The sequence below is a fragment of the Lactuca virosa genome, chromosome 3 (genome assembly GCF_052849685.1).
Source record: "Lactuca virosa cultivar CGN04683 chromosome 3, Lactuca_virosa_CGN04683_v6, whole genome shotgun sequence".
NCBI classification, from domain to species: Eukaryota; Viridiplantae; Streptophyta; class Magnoliopsida; order Asterales; family Asteraceae; genus Lactuca; species Lactuca virosa.
In genome coordinates this window covers 71,602,509-71,619,304 of record NC_136428.1, presented here as the reverse complement: position 1 = coordinate 71,619,304, position 16,796 = coordinate 71,602,509, and positions in this window count along the sequence as shown.

Sequence of the window (16,796 nt, the reverse complement as noted above, 5' to 3'; positions counted from 1 at the left end):
TCATGCAGGGCCACCAATACTCAGGACGACGATCCGTATACATTTTTGTCACCCTGGGATGAATGGAGAACCTAGACTTGTGCGCCTCCTCCATCAGAATCTGACGCACACTGTCCTAATACGGAACCCAAACCTGCCGATGAAGAGTCAACAACCTACGGATATCATAATCAAAGGAAGCCACCTGAACCACAATACGCTCACTCTTCCGGTGCTCTTCTTTCATGGCCTCGAACTGAGCCTCGTGAATCTGCTCCAAAAGTGGAGTAATCACGGTCATCCTCAAACATATATCCCTGATCGGAGCTGCGACCGCCTTGCGGTTTAGAGAATCGGCCACCACATTGACCTTCCCCAGGTGATAAATGATCTCACAATCATAACCCTTCACCACATCCAACCACCGCCACTGCCTCATGTTCAGATTGTTGGATTAGTGTCTAAGACCGTAACTATATTTGGTATGTACTTGACCCGGTTGTGCATGGTCCTTTTGGGTTGCCTTCGCCAAAGCAACTTGATAGGATGATTTATGGAGAGAGAGAGAGAGAGAGAGAGAGAGAGAGCTTATTATGATGTATTAATATATTATATGAATAATATATTAAAGGAGAAATCATATTGTTTAATTAATATTAGTCAAGAATTAATAAGAATTAATTTTGTGGCTAAAAGACATTAATTAAATAAAGGGGACTAGAACTTGATGGGTTTTTGAGCATTCTAACACTTCCTAAGTGTACATGCAACCGTAATAACCTTGAATCTATGTTTTCTCTATATACATGCAAATTTCTTTTCAAGGTTATTTCCTAACTAGCATGGCATGGGGATTACATAGAACATAAAACTAGTAGAAATACATACCTTGTTGTTGCTTGGATTCCTTCAAGACTTTGTGAGCCTAGCACCCCAAATGTTGTGCCTCAAATGCTTCACACAACACCACAAGACTTGGAATAACTTGAGAGAATACTTCTAGCACTCAAAATCGGTTATGCCCTCTCTAGTAACACTAGGTCACGATTTTGCTAGCCATAGGGTTCCTTTTATAGTGTTGTCACAATTAGGGTTTACACATGAATGCCCTTAATTGTCATGACTCTTGATTTCTCATGACCCATGGGTTTGTAACTCCCATGGACTATCCATGGAGCTCCATATGGTTATAACCAAACCCATAAACCATGGATCATTAATCCACCATAAAAGAATTGATGATTGTCATAATCAACCCTATATATTTAATTAGTCTCACTTTGATCAAATTAATACTAGATTAATACTTGATCAATACTAATTAAATAATACTATTATTAATATATTAGAACTTATAATATATTAATAATCATAAGTGCCTTATTCTCTCATCTAGTCTATCCAAGTATTGCAATGCCATGCAACCCAAATGGACCATGCCGGGTCGGGTCAAGTGCATACCAAATAAAGTTATGGACTTAGACACTATATCCAACAGTCTCCCACTTGGATAAGTCTAATAACTATATTTGCAAATATGACTTCAAAATCCGACTAGCAATCGTAGCTCTTTCAAAGTCTCTCGGAACTGAGATGATGATGATACGCCATTTAAGATAAGTGATCATATAATCCTCTGTTCTCATGATATCAGCCGGACAAACACATGGAACATGGTCTTACTTATTGTCCAACATTTGTTTCTCGATCTCTGATTTGTTTCGACATAGTACTAAATTGAACACATCAATTAGGTTCTGACCGGGCCCGGTACATAAGTCAAAACCAAATCATCGAGGGGCCCATATATCGCTTCTATTTCTAGAAGGAACAGATAAACTTCGACTGATATGCTTGTACTAACTACTTGTTGAATTATTCACAAAGGCACGTTTTATGACATCGAGTTACCAATGCGTTTTCGTGCAATCAATGAATAACCAACTCATAGTCAACAACTCATATCTCTAGGTTTGAAGATTTATATGATATTACCGTCTCACGATCACTCGAGATAAATTCCATGAAGTGATGCAAGTGAACGTGGGTTGGATCCAATACTCAGCCCTTATGAGTACTCATGAATGTTGTAGCAACCATTGCATTGTCCAAAGCACTTTCAGACAAATCATACAAGCCAAATTCATGACAGTCTTAAATCAATACTTACTTCCAAAGTTTGACTGACTGTGGATGGTTTGAATAATAACATAATTATTCTGGAAGTAAAAACATGCAAAACTGAAACATAGTAAACAATCAACACAAGATAGTAACACCTTACTCATAAATAAATAACAACTTTTATTTATCATCAAATGTCAATTACATTTTACAAGTTTCAGGAATCTAATTATTGAAACTAATATCATCCTTCAGCCCAATGCGCCTCGCATGCTGTAAATACTTAACCCTGCTCAGTCCCTTCGTGAGGGGATCTGCCGGGTTCTCATCTGATGATACCCTCTTAGCCACGAGGAGTCCTTCTTCTATTCGATGTCTAATGAAATGGTATTTTCTGTCAATGTGCCTAGATCTCCCGTGATCTCTCAGTTCCTTAGCCAAAGCAACCGCACTTTCGCTGTCATAGAAAATTTCCATTGGCTCCTTTATAGCTGGTACAACTCCAAGGTCTCCGATGAAGTTCTTTAGCCATATCACCTCCTTAGCTGCTTCACTTGCTGCTATGTACTCTGATTCACAAGTAGAATCAGCTACTGTCTCCTGCTTGGAACTTTTCCAAGTAATTGCCCCTCCATTTAGGATAAAGACCCAGCCTGACTGAGAGCGGAAATTATCCCTATCAGTCTGGAAGCTAGCATCGCTATATCCTTCCACTCTCAAGTCATCACTGCCTCCGAGGGTAAGGACCAATCTTTAGTCCTCCGCAGATACTTGAGAATGTTCTTTACCGCTGTCCAGTGTGCTTTGCCAGGGTTCCCTTGATATCTACTGACCATGCTCAAAGCAAAAGCCACATCAGGGCGAGTACAAGTCATAGCATACATGATCGAGCCCACAGCGGAAGCATATGGTATATGACTCATCTCAGCTATCTCAACCTCTGTACTCGGACTCTGAGTCTTACTCAGCTTGGCATTACTCTGGACGGGTAATTCCCCTTTCTTGGATTCTTGCATGTTGAACCTCTTCAGCACCTTATCCAAGTAAGTACTTTGACTAAGTCCAATTAGTCTCTTACTCCTATCTCTCAATATCCTTATCCCTAGGATATAGGCAGCTTCCCCAAGGTCCTTCATAGCGAAACACTTCCCAAGCCAGGACTTAACCTCCTGCAAGGTTGGAACGTCGTTTCCTATGAGAAGTATGTCATCCACATACAACACCAAGAAGCTAACTATGCTCCCACTAGCCCTGACATACACACAAGACTCATCCTCACTCCTAGAAAAGCCAAACTCTTTGACTTTCTCATCAAAGCAAAGATTCCATCTGCGAGATGCTTGTTTCAATCCATAAATGGATTTATCAAGCTTACACACTCTATTAGGGTATCTTGTATCAACAAAACCCTCTGGTTGAGCCATGTAAACATCCTCAGCCAACTTTCCATTAAGGAAAGCGGTTTTGACATCCATTTGTCATATTTCATAATCATGAAATGCAGCTATAGCTAGCAAAACCCTAATAGACTTAATCTTCGCTACTGGTGAGAAGGTCTCATCATAGTCAACTCCCGGAGTTTGAGTAAAGCCCTTTGCAACCAGTCGCGCTTTGTAAGTATGTACCTTCCCATCCATGTCGGTCTTCTTCTTGAAGATCCATTTGCACCCAACTGTCTTACGACCTGGTACATTGTCAACCAAGTTCCAAACTTGATTGTCATACATGGACTGAATCTCGCTGTCCATAGCCTCCTTCCATTTAGCAGACTCAGGGCCTGCCATGGCTTCCCTGTAGTTATTAGGTTCATCCAAATCTATTAGTGTACTATCACTAATAAATGTATCACCTTCAGTGGTGATGTGATAACCATAATAAAAATCAGGTGTGTTCCTCACCCTAGTGGAACGTCTTGGAGGTACAGACTCATCTATCGGATCAACAGGAGTTTCCTCCTCAGGTTGGTTGATAGCATTTGAGGTTCCTTCACCACTTGACTCTTGAAGCTCTTCAAGGTCAATTTGCCTCCCACTGTCCCCTTGGCTTATTAATTCTCTCTCACGAAAGACTCCTCTTCTTGCTACAAAAACCACATTATCACTGGGTCTGTAGAAGAGGTAACCAAAGGATCTCTGTGGGTAGCCGATGAAAATACACCTCTCACTTCGAGGTTCAAGCTTATCATGAGTCTCACGCCTCACGAAAGCTTCACAACCCCAAATCTTGATGTGGTCCAAATTGGGAACTTTCCCAGTCCACATCTCGTGAGGTGTTTTGGCAACCTTTTTAGTAGGGACTAGATTAAGGATATGGGCGGCAGTCTCTAAGGCATACCCCCAAAAAGAGATTGGTAACGAAGCTCGACTCATCATGGAACGAACCATATCCAGCAAGGTTCGATTGCGCCTCTCAGCTACACCATTCAACTGTGGTGTTCTGGGAGGTGTCAATTGTGAGACAATCCCACATTCCTTAAGATAGTCAAGGAACTCAATGCTAAGATACTCTCCTCCCCGATCGGATCGGAGCATCTTGATGTTCCTGCCCAATTGATTCTCCACTTCCTGCTTAAACTCTTTGAACTTTTCAAAGGTTTCTAACTTATGCTTGATTAAGTAAATACATCAATATCTACTGTAATCATCAGTAAAAGTCACATAATAGCGATTAGCATCCCTTGTAGCAACTCTGAAGGGCCCACACACATCCGTGTGTACAAGGTCCAACAAACCTTCACCCCTATCACAAGTACCTGTGAAGGGTGACTTTGTCATTTTTCCAAGTAAACAAGACTCGCAACTATCATCTGACTTGAGGTCAAATGATTCCAAGACTCCAGCCTTTTGGAGTTGGCCTATGCGCTTCTTGTTAACATGTCCAAGACGACAATGCCACAAGGATGCTTTATCCAAGCTATCTGAAGAATCAATATACAACACATTATTTCCTAGATTATCTACAACATTCACGGCTTCATATACACCATCACAAGGTAATGCTTTAAAGTAAAATACATCATTGTAATAAACATTAATAGCACCATTTTTATTATCAAATGAAAATGAAAAACCTTGTTTGTACAAGCCATGAAAAGAAATAATATTTCTCGCCATTTCGGGCGAGTAACAACACTTATTCAAATCTAACATTAACCCATTATTAAGCAATAAAGAATAAACTCCTATCTTGGTAACAGGTGATGCTTTCCTGTTGCCCATGACTAAGTTTATCTTCCCGTGCTCCACTTGCTCACTTCTTCTTAGTGCCTGCAAATCAGTACAAATGTGAATACCACAACCTGTATCAAGCACCCAAGAATTAGCATTAGATGAGTTATTAGACAATATTGTGTAAATACCTGCATGGGTGGGTTTAACCTTCCCATCCTTTACATCTTGCAGATATTTAGGGCAGCTTCGCTTGAAGTGTCCCTTATCCTGGCAATAGAAGCACTGTGCTTCCTTTGGGTTTGAAGAAGGAGTAATGGGACCTTTCTTTGTCCCACTTGAAGAGGAACCATCAAGAGTCTTACCCTTGGTACCCTTCGAAGGGCTTTTCCTCTTCTTACCCTTTCCCTGCCCAATAGCCAGAACAGGGGCTGTTGAAGGAGTAGAAGTAGCAACCGCTTTACCCTTAAGGCCATTTTCAGCTGTCCTTAAGAGTCCTTGAAGTTTGCTAAGTGTGACTTCCTCCTTGTTCATATGATAAGTCATACGAAACTGATCATAACTTGGAGGTAAGGAATGGAGAATGATGTCAATCGCCATTTCCTCAGGAAAGTCAACATTTAGCTTCATCAACCGGTCAACGAACCTTTGCATCTTCTGCAAGTGACCGGTGATGGGTTCACCATCCTTCATCCTTGCGGTTATCATGGAGGAGATGATTTCATACTTTTCCTGACGCACGCTCTGATGGTACCTTTCCATCAGATCCAGGTGCATCTCATAGGGGTAGAAATCTTCATAGGATTTTTGAAGTTCAGGAGTCATGGTGGCCATCATGATGCATGCTACTTTAGTAGCATCCTTTTCATGTGCAACAAACTCCGCAAACTCTTCAGGAGTAGCAGTGGCTTCACTCACAACCTTAAGCTCCCTATCGAGGACATATTCTTTGTCCTCATAGCGGGTAATCATTCTGATGTTTCTGATCCACTCATTGAAATTGGATCCATCAAAGATGACCTTACCACACAAGTTCATAAGGGAAAAGGAGCCTGTTGGGTTTGAGCCAGAAGCATTGTTGGAAGACATCTGAAAGGAAAGAAAGACAAGTTTCATTAGATTAGGAATCCTTAATAATTCACCCAAATGAAATATTAAGGCTAGGATCCAACAAACTATTTATAGTTGCAAGAGGGATGCCGTAATCCATACTATAAAATATTTGAAGGTAGGTAAATGACGATTTACCAATTTCCACCATAAGAACGAAATATTTTATTATTAGGTTTTATTGGTTTTGAAACTCCTAGATCTTTTGAGATACATTGAACTTTTCAATGGCATGTTTGAATCTCGATTGTGCCCTCTCAAGTTTGTGACTGGGATGCCGAGGATCACAAACAAGGTGTGAATAACCATACAAATTGACTTGGTACCCTCAACAATATTACCTAATCGATGTGCCGGTTAACCACACACGCTCCACTGATCTATAATAAGGTCAAGTTACCCTTTGCCACTCTTACTAGTCCATGTTAGTGTGCCGGTTAACCACACACGCTCCACTAACGACTTGGTAAGGTACAAAGTGTAATTTTATGGGCTAGCACCAATTTCACATTTTCCTAAAGTAACTAAGATTGGGAATTTATAATGTACAGTTACTTTATAATTCATTATACTTTTAACGAGTATTTAAAGTCGTATCCTACCCGTTCGGCTAACGACCCTCCACCGATCAAGGAAGCGGTGGGTGAGAGTGGACACCCATTAAGTCACCATTTTATAGGCAACAACCTTATACCCCCCTTATAGACCGGCTTCGTGAATGAGGCCTACTAACGGTAAGAATGACATATTCTTATACATATCTATATAATAAAATTATAATAATAGTATAAGTGTTGATTTTTAAACCTTTTAAAAATCTAAGGTTTAATTTGGAATTAAAGTATTAAAGTGTAAGACTTTTCAAATTCCAAAACTTGAGGGCAAGATTTGAAACTATTCCAAGTCTCTTCAATTTGTAACTTATGAGTTTTAATGGTTCATAAAATGAAGACTCTTCATTTTATGAAACCTCTTTAGTTCTTTAATCATAATTAAAAGAAGTGACTTTTGGTTATCCATAACTTGAGGACAAGTTATGGACACCATCATAGCCATTAAGATCATGAATTAAACACACATGGAGGTTACACATAGTTCCTATGATCTTCTAAACTCATATGAACACAAATTCATGTCAAGCAATTTCAAGAAAATCATATAAACATATACAATACTTGAAAATTGATAAAAGTCATGTAAAATGGGTTAACATAATCATTATCATTTTGAAAAACAGATTTTACAAGTCCAAAACAGATTGGGATAATGATCTTAATCCATTTCCAGCAACAAAACTCGAAAAAACTGCCCAGCACGCTCCTACTCGCCGAGTGCATTATTCTACTCGTCGAGTAGGATGAATTTGTTCATGGACTCGGCGAGTCCTCCCCATGGACTTGGCGAGTCCAGTCGTCAGAGTGCAGAATTTTCGATTTTTAAGCAGTTTTGCAACAAGTATACAGAAAACAATCCTAGGCTCTGATACCACTGATGGGTTTTTGAGCATTCTAACACTTCCTAAGTGTACATGCAACCGTAATAACCTTGAATCTATGTTTTCTCTATATACATGCAAATTTCTTTTCAAGGTTATTTCCTAACTAGCATGGCATGGGGATTACATAGAACATAAAACTAGTAGAAATACATACCTTGTTGTTGCTTGGATTCCTTCAAGACTTTGTGAGCCTAGCACCCCAAATGTTGTGCCTCAAATGCTTCACACAACACCACAAGACTTGGAATAACTTGAGAGAATACTTCTAGCACTCAAAATCGGTTATGCCCTCTCTAGTAACACTAGGTCACGATTTTGCTAGCCATAGGGTTCCTTTTATAGTGTTGTCACAATTAGGGTTTACACATGAATGCCCTTAATTGTCATGACTCTTGATTTCTCATGACCCATGGGTTTGTAACTCCCATGGACTATCCATGGAGCTCCATATGGTTATAACCAAACCCATAAACCATGGATCATTAATCCACCATAAAAGAATTGATGATTGTCATAATCAACCCTATATATTTAATTAGTCTCACTTTGATCAACTTAATACTAGATTAATACTTGATCAATACTAATTAAATAATACGATTATTAATATATTAGAACTTATAATATATTAATAATCATAAGTGCCTTATTCTCTCATCTAGTCTATCCAAGTATTGCAATGCCATGCAACCCAAATGGACCATGCCGGGTCGGGTCAAGTACATACCAAATAAAGTTATGGACTTAGACACTATATCCAACAGAACTGTCAATTGTGCGATAGTTGAATATTGGGCTACTGGATTCCATAGAAGTTGGAGTGGACGAAATCTATGGGGAAACCCATTAGAATTCGTCCAAGGTTTCTAAGGAAGGAGTCCATGGGCTGCTTAGGGCCTAAGCAGTCAGATTAGGGTTTCCTAGTTCAAAACCATAATAGCCTCACTATATAAGGAACCCCTAAGGCCCAAAAAACGTGTGGATGTAATCCCTAAGGGATCTTAGTCTTTTTTGGTGCTCCTCCTCCCTCTCATAAGTCATTCTCTTGCTTATGGTGTTTGTAAGCCATTAGAGGAGTGACATTTGTGACTCTAAGCTCCAAGACAGGAAGATTCAAGCCATTCTTGTAAAGGTAATTATCTAGATCTGATCTTATATGATAATTTCGAAATATGTATGCTAGATCTAGGGTTTATAAGCTTTGGATGATTATTGCATGTTCATTAGACAAACTAGATCCAAAGCTTTAGGGTTTGCATGTACACCATAGGAATGATGTAGTGCTCATAACCCATCATAGATTTCGCTGATCCATCAGATACGTCAGGATCTTTTGATCCATGTAAATAGTACAACATACCCCATAGAGGTAATGCCACTAAATCTTGAGGTCGAAAACCACAGCCCCCAACTCCAAATCATGTGTCGGGTAATTCGACTCATGAAGCTTCAGCTGCCTCGAAGCATATGCTATCACGCGACCCATCTGCATCAATACTGCCCCCAAACCCGTGATCGACGCATCACAATAAACCACAAAATCCTCAACAACCTCCGACAGTGTCAAAATCGGTGCCTCACACAACCGCTGTCTCAAGGTCTCAAAAGTTGCCTGCTGCTCAGGCCTCCAGCGAAAGGTATCCGTCTTCTTTGTCAACCGAGTAAAAGAAACAACTATCATGGAGCAATCCTGGATGAATCTTTGATAATAACCTGCTAGACCAAGGAAACTTTGAATATCAGATGAAGAATACCATTATGGTTGACAAGGTGCCCCAGAAACTGCACCTCACGCAGCCCGATCTCATACTTGGAGAACTTTGTGAAAAGTCTCTCCCTCCTCAAAGTCTCCAACAGTTCCCTCAAGTGCTCCTCGTGCTGCTCTTGCTTCTTGGAATAAACCAAGATATCATCAATAAATACAATCACATATCGATCCAGCATCGGCATGCACACACGGTTCATGAGATCCATGAACGCGGCTGGAGCATTGGTGAGCCCACAAGGCATCACCATGAACTTGTAATGACCATAACGAGTCTGAAAAGCTATCTTCTGCACATCCACATCTCTAACCCTCATCTGATGATAACCCGATCTCAAATCAATCTTGGAGAACCAAGATGCACCCTGAAGCTTGTCGAACAGATCATCAATCCTTGGGAGCCGATAACGGTTCTTCAGCGTTACTTTATTCAGCTCCCGGTAGTCAATGCACATATGATAGGACCCATCATTCTTCTTCACAAACAAGATTGGTGCTCCCAATGGCTAAATGGTCGGTCGAATGAATCCCTTGTCTAACAGCTCCTGCAGTTATGTAGACAAGTCCTACATCTCGGGAGGATCCAACCGATACGGTGCTTTGGCTATCAGAGACGTACCTGGAACCAGATCAATCCTGAACTCCACCTGCCTCTTCGGAGGCACCCCAGGAAAATCCTCTGGAAATACATCTGGATAATCCTTCAAAATCCTGAACAACCCTGCTGAATATAACGCCTGGCCCTTGCTGCTGAACACAAATATGGCCCACTCTGAGCTTACTCTCCTTGAACCAATAATTCTCCCCCACCTGTGGTTCAAATCCGAACTAGCTGCTGCTCACAATCGATCACCGCCCCATTGGGTCTCAGCTAATCCATACCCACAATAACCTTGTTCCCACGCAAAGGGATGGAAACCAAATCAATCGGATACCTCTTGCTGAACATCTGAAGGATACAACCCCGATGAACCATCGCTACCCTGACAGATCTATCATCTGCAATCTCGACATCTAATGGATAATCTATCTCCCCCAGAGCTCCAGCTAACCTCTTGCTTAGCGCAAGCGATACAAAGGATCGGGTAGCCCCCGAATCAAACAATACCAAAGAAGAAGTATTGTTCACTAGGAACGATCCTAAGATAAAAAAACGTAAATATAAGCAAGCAATTCAATATAAACAAAAAGATAAGGAGAAGATACATACCCGTCACCACATCAGGTGTCGCGCGAGCCTCCTCGACTGTCAACTGGAAAGCCCTTCTCTTCACCACATGTGCATCCGCATTGCCGTATCGGCTGTCAGTGATCCGAAGAGTCATAGAAGCGGGTGCTGACACCGGCCCTGCCGCAACCAAACTCGGACATTAGGCCTTCTTTGTAGCCCCTCTGATTGCAATGAAAGAAAATCAGATCAGATCCTGGGTGGTGGTGGTAGCAGTACAATCCCTAGTATAATGACCCGTCCGGCCGCACATGAAGCAGCCCGAACCACCCACCCTGCACGGTCCCTCGTGCGTCCTGCCGCACTTCCCACAGCGGCTCCGACCGTGCTGACCTCTCAATCTCGAATCCTGAACCTTGGGCCTCTTGCCCGACCCCCCTGAATCCTGAGCCTGATCCGGCTTCCTCTTCCTTCCTATCTCAATAACAATCTCCTTCTCTTGGGATCCCACTCTCATATCCTCCAGTTTCTTGCAACTGGATCGACTCACAAAGTGTCGATCGCTCCTCAGCATCTCGTGATACCTCCCTTCTTCAGCTTCTCGTCCGCCACATAATGCGGAACCAAAAGTTCCCTCTCTCGAAACATCACAGTGATCTCAGCCACCGTCTCAGTAGTCTGGCGGAGATCCTGAAACTCTCACACCAACTGCTGCACCTCGATCACCGGTGAAAACTTAAACTTGAACCTCGTCGGTAAATCATCCCATGTCATCCTATCAATGGCCTCATCACCAACTGCGCCCCCAACCTCCTCCCACCAATCTGGTGCCCCGTCCTTTAGAGGATAGGAAGCAAGTCTGACATTTTCCCCCTTGGGACAACTGTTGCAGCGGAAAGCGTTAGCAATATCTATTAACCACCGCCGAATCGCTATCGGGTCCTTCTCCCTGGAGTAGTCTGGAGCCCCACATGCCTGGAACTCCCTGAAGGTCAATGAACGTGCTTCTACCAAGGCCATTATCTCAGAATGAAATGAGCTCAACAGCTCATCCAAGATCTCCATAATGCCCTCCTTGACCATACCAAAGATCACATGAGTCTACTCAAGAATGCAACGTGTAATCTCAGACGAAATAATCCCAGCACCAGAACTTCCAACCGGCCTCCCTTGTAGAGTCACCATACTAAAAATAGACCATATAAACCATCAAAATACGCATCAAAATATATCGAGGGATCAAAAACTCTAAAAGCTTCCTGGTTTCATCGTAACTCTCCTTGACTCGACTACGGATCCGCTGCTTCCTGTAGTACGGGCCCATACTACCTTCCACATCTATCTGTACTTTCCTCAAGGACTTCCTTGAATCTGCCAAGTCACTTTATATCCATACAATTAACCCTCGGCAAGATAAGGCTCCCAGCACTACATCTCTTCGTAGGTTTTCCTAGGGAAAACTCTACACCACTCTCCGCCATCCGCTACAAAAGGAACTCCCGCTAGCTTCCTCTAACTAGCTAACGAATACAATTACATATCACCAAAACCATATAATTCTTCGAATGAGAGGTCTCACACTACAACGGTTGGACTCAAACAAGATCTGCGCAATAGAGTTAAAACCTAACCTTCTAAAATTATTTAGTTTCCATAATATGTAAATTAGCATATTCGCTTACTAGTTAGCTGAAGCTAGTGAGAACTCCTAAAAAGCACAAAGCAAGCAACATTCGAGCATCAAGTAATCAAAACCAATTATAACCGAATCAGACCATCTTATCACTGACTAATCAGTAATAGCATGAAAGCCTACAAGCTCATACAATAGGCATACAAAGGCATATCTCCTAGCATTCTATCATGCATGTATTGTACAGATCCTTAGACCTAACTAGCATGTCATTCACAGAATCACAAATCAAATCATATCAGATAACATGTATGGGTATTTTGGTAAAACTTACTTGAGCTCGGTCGATTGCAAGCACCACACCCTTTCTTGTGTTAGAAAACCATTTTATTTACAAACATTTCTGTTTGAAATACTTTACCAAATCCTCAGTTTGAGTTCAGACACACCCGAGAGTATGTCTGAATCCCTCAAACAAGGGTTCTGATACCAACTTCTAATGTCCCAAAAATAAGATCCAAAAATTTCATTTTTAATTTTATAAAAACAATAACTCAAAACATTGTCATACAAACCAAGAAACCAAAGTATGTCACTACATCATATCATATCAGAGTAAATCTCAGAATGCGGAAAAAGGTGGTGTCTGCTCTACAATCATCTCGGGCTCTTCCATTTCGATCCTGAAGTACCTGAAACATAAACTGAAAAATGTAAGCCCGAAGCTTAGTCATTTCCCCAAAATAACACATACCATACATAAATAACCACATACTGGGCCCCCTACCCACATTGGGCCTCACCCGGTATTGAGTCCTACTCGGCCTCGGGCCCCGCTCGACATCGAGTCCCGGTAGGATTATAGATCTGTAATTCATGAGGTCCCGCCTGACATTGGGCCCCGCCTAGTACACATAATAAACATATAGCATATAATCATGCTAACACATGTGATAATCATAAAGCAATAGTATACAATACAGTCATCGGGCCTCGCCCGACATCGAGCCTCGCTCGGTATACATACCAGCACAAAACACATGCAAGAGTCATGCAGACATCTAACATCATATCATAAATAATCATTGGCCGGCATTGGTGCCTTCGACCCACCAAACCAAGTGAGGAAACTCACCTCAGATTGCTGAAACTCACAGATAAAACTCTGACTACCGGCCCGCTAAAATCCTCGCTCTATAATCACAAAATAACATCCAATTAATAATTGGATCCCAACTCACACAAAGAGTCCAAAATAGGGTAAAAGACCTTTTTACCCTTTCCCTAACTTCGCCCAAATCCAAGGCCTAATCCAACTGTCCAAAAAGCCCAAATTCCAAAATAATCACCCAAAGCCCAAATATGGCCTAATTTTCCAAATTGGGCCTAAATCCCTTCATGGGGCTTGAACGAAAAGAGTCCGATAAAATATCAACAACACAATAATAGAATTCTGATATCCCAACAAGGCCCAAGCCTACTAAAGTCCAACATGGGCCCATTTTCGAGAAGCCCACAATTCTGAAGCCCACTGTTGAGTACGCAGGGCGTACTCAGCTCGTACGCTGACCATACTCGCTTTGGGGCTTGTACACGCATCGTACCAGCTTATATGCCCAACGTACTCCCCAGCTTGGCCAACTTCCCTCATTCAGCTCTTAATCGATTCAAACTTCAACCCAACCCTCAAATATGACTTCTTTAAGGTGGTTTATCACGTAAAGTTGGCAACTTTACATACATGCATGGCTTAATGGGGTTCTAGACTTCAAAGATCTTAACAAATGACTTAACACATGCATGAGTCTATAAATACATTAAAGTTTGCATTTTTATGCATAAGGGACCCTCAAAACGACCAGATCTACAAGTTTTAGCTTCTACAACGGCCTTAGCTCATCAAGACCAACCAAAAGGGACCAAAATGACCATAAACAAGCTAAAGAGTAGATCAATGCAAAGAGTAGACAAGGTATGGACTTTATATCTCAAAAGTCACCAAATGATGGAGCTAAATCTGGATCTCTAAGCTCTCTACCAAGGAATGAGTCTTCAACTTCTTCTTCTACCACTTCAAGATGCACAAAACCCGCCAAAGTTCAAAACCAAGAATCAAAAGCACCACACAGAGGCAAAGGGACAAATTAGGGTTTTCCAAGGGTGGAGACTGGTCTAAAATGTCCAGGAGGTAGGTTATTTAAGCTTAAATAGGGCAGAAACCCTAAAAATTAGGGTTTGCCCCTGGCCAACGTACGCCTAGCGTACATGGTCGATGCCCACGATCATAATTCAGCTAGTACCCTATGGTACGCCCCGTGCACTAGCCACAAGGACCAAAATGCAATAGTTTTAAATAATAATGGTTTGAATATGAACATACCAAATCCAGTGTTACATAGTGAGTTTGTTTGGTGGTCAAACCAACAAATAAAGGGATAAAATAATAACAATAAAATACAAGTCACTGCTACTACGTACACTAAAGATTGTATGGAGTAAGCAGGGTCGGTCCACAGGTATACGAAACTTCTTATTTAGCCATGTTCTCACACATCATACAATCAAAGTTAAATGGGGGGGGGGGGGTTATGTATGACTTCAAATTAAACTTCATAAACAAACAAGATTAATACTAAAATTCAAAAAGTGAAAGACATTTCCGATTATGATTCCTATACATGTGTTATGTTGTAAAATGTAATGTAACCATAATTCATGTTCAATCTAGGTTGGTAATTTAGATATTAATAAGCTTTAATATCCAAGTTAACAAAAGTGTTTCATTCAAAATATGTTCTTCAAATAAAACTTCATTTGGTTGATTCAATTCAAATAAGCTCTTGCATCAAATCACTAAATGACATTAAGTTCTTGCAACAATTACCAACAATGTCGTACATTTCTCATAAGTTCAGGAGTATGAACATTTAATCTTTGATTACACTAGTTTTGATCTATTTACAACCAATCAAGTGCATGTTACCAACATCAAATCATAAAACATATACGAATTTCACAATTTGACTAACTAGATTGATAAGAACCCTAATTCCATTGATTAAGTGAAAAGAGGACTAATCAAACACATATTTTAAATATTACTAGATGATAAACATGAAATCAAGTGCAAATTACAATCTAACAACAAACACTTAAGAATCTGGAATCGGAAATGATAGAGAAGTTAGCCACATGGCTAAATCAAACTACAAATTCAACAAGTTTTGATCATAAAATCAACTTACAAAATGCAAATTAAAGTGTTTCCAAAGTGCTAAGTAGTGGTATGATCTCCCGAAATCGCCCTCTTGAAGTCCCACGTCGAAGTTATGTCAAAATGTGCCAGGAACCAAACATAAATAGGGAGTTACAAATTCAAAAATCAGTCAGATCACGTTACATGACACGTGTAAGATATGCCTTGCTATTAAACAACCGTGTAATGGCCCTGATGTGCTGAATTGCTTGCAATAACCTTGTTCCCACGCAAAGGGATGGGAACCAAATCAATCGGATACCGCTCGCTGAACATATGAAGGATACAACCCCGATGAACCGTCGCTACCCTGACAGATCTATCATCTGCAATCTCGACGTCTAATGGATAATTTAGCTCCCCCGGAGCTCCATCTAACCTCTTGCTAAGCGTAAGCGATACAAAGGATCGGGTATCCTCCGAATCAAACAATACCAAAGAAGAAGTATTGTTCACTTGGAACGATGCTAAGATAATAAAAAAACATAAAGATAAGCAAGCAATTCAATATAAATAAAAAGCTAAGGAGAAGATACATACCCGTCACCACATCAGGTACCGCACGAACCTCCTCGGTTGTTAACTGGAAAGCTCTGCTCTTCACCATAGGTGCATCCGCGTTGCCCTATCGGCTGTCAGTGATTCGGAGAGTCGTAGAAGAGGGTACTGACAACGGTCCTGCTGCAGCCAAACTCGGACATTAGGCCTTCTTTGTAGCCCCTCTGATTGCAATGAAAGAAAATCAGATCAGATCCTGGGTGGTGGTGGTAGCATTACAATCCTTGGTATAATGACCCGTCCGGCCCCAATTGAAGCAGCCCGAACCACCCACCCTGCACGGTCCCTCGTGCGTCCTGCCGCACTTCCCACAGCGACTCCAGCCCTGCTGACCTCTTGATCTAGAATCCTGAACCTTGGGCCTCTTGCCCGAACCCCCTGAATCCTGAGCCTGATCCAACTTCCTCTTCCTTCCCATCTCAATAACAATCTCCCTCTCTTGGGCTCTCACTATCATATCCTCCAGTGTCTTGCAACTGGATCGACTCATAAATTGCCGATCGATCCTCAACATCTCGTAATACCTCGCCTTTTTCAG